This window comes from Alexandromys fortis, unplaced genomic scaffold (assembly GCF_014885135.2).
Source record: "Alexandromys fortis isolate MF-2015 unplaced genomic scaffold, M_Fortis_MF-2015_v1.1 scaffold_166, whole genome shotgun sequence".
Lineage (NCBI taxonomy): Eukaryota > Metazoa > Chordata > Mammalia > Rodentia > Cricetidae > Alexandromys > Alexandromys fortis.
The window spans coordinates 3387217-3388913 of NW_026068102.1; positions in this window are offsets into that span (position 1 = coordinate 3387217).

A 1697-nucleotide genomic window follows, 5' to 3' on the forward strand; every position below is an offset into this window, starting at 1 on the left:
GTTATTCAGTGGCAGAATGAGAACAGCCAAGTACTTAAACCCAGAAAAGTGGCGGGAGAACTGTATATGCTAAATTATGCTATTTCCTTAGAGGATTGTTTTAACACAGTTAGGGCTTGATGTTTCCTTTGTAAGACTAATATTCACAAAACCCAAGGCTCAAAGGATATTTTCAAGTATTTCAAGGAGAATCAGAGGCATGAGGATGTAGTCAGAACTGACAAACATGTGGGCATAGAGAACAGAGGGTTCATTGCAGGGAACTGGAATCTTGGCAGTGCCTATGGCTTAGAGAGAAGAGGCCACTCTGGTAGAATCATTATCTATACCTTAAATGTAAATATTTTATCAAACTTTTAAGTAGCTGTAAGTGAGCTTAATTGTTCTTCCACATAAGCAATAAATGAACTCTTTGAAATAAAAGGTCATTATTTATCATTGCTTTCAGAAATCACATTCATTTGCTTGGAATCATTATATTCTTACTGTCTTTGAAAGCCAAGTGCACATTAGGAGTTCCAATATGAATAGCCACAGTCAGTAGTAGGGTGACCAAATTTCATTCTTTAAAAATTAATTAGTTTATAGCCTCATGTATTTCACCTCATACAACCAAAATAGTAGAATAAAATTCATATATGGTAAAGCCTGTAATAACTATTGTAAAGCATATCTTCATAAAAATAAAGCATATTCTTTAAAACAGGTTTATTAGATTGTTTTCTTTTATACTAGACTTTAATGTGTACTTTGAAAGTTTTTCCTTTATTTCTTTATTCTTTTAAATTCTTATCTTTCTCCTTCTTCATGAAATGTAAGTTTATGTGAGATTCCTCTCTCTATGCTGTGACCATGTTTTATTATCTTTGGCTAATAAAGAAGTTGCCTTGGCCTATGGCAGGGTGCAAATGTAGCAAGGTTGGAAATCCAAGCAGTGATGGAATAGGAAAGAAGGTCCTAGAACCTTGTGGTAAAATAAAAAAAAAAATAGAAATGGCCATGCGATGGTGATGCTTACCTTTAATCCCAGCACTCAGGAGACAGAAGCAGGTAGATCTCTGTGTGTTCAAGGCCAGCCTGGTCTATAAGAGCTAGTTTTAGGATAGGCTCCAAAGCTACAGAGAAACCCTGTCTCGGAAACAAAACAAAAAACAAAAAAGTGAAAAATTAGAAATGGATTAATTTAAAATGTAAGAGCTAGCTGCAAATATGCCTAACACTGTCTGAACAATGTTTTAATTAATATAATTTCTGTATAATTATTCAGGTCTGGGCAGCTGGAAAATGAAAGAAGGATCTCTGCTTACAGTCAGCACATACACAAATGGATATAGTAATCTCCAAAAGAAATATGTTCTATGGTTATCCTTGAGGATAAGAGACAAATACAAGAAAGAAGCAAGCTTGATTCATGCTGTAGCTTGGGATCTAAGAACCTTCCTTCTCATATATCTGCTCTCAAATTGTTTTGCTTTAAAACAAGTCATTTCTTTTTTCTTGCCCACTTTTGTAAAACCAAACATTGAAACAAGTCTCTTCTACCAGACCCTATGATTAAGACCCTCAGAAAAAAAGTTTAAAAAGCATGTCTGGTTCTTTAATTTAATTCCAGTGGGCTTAATTGAAGGATTGTGTGATACTACATACAACTGTCTAATAAATTATCTCTTAGTGCATATACGTTAAACATTGTTATG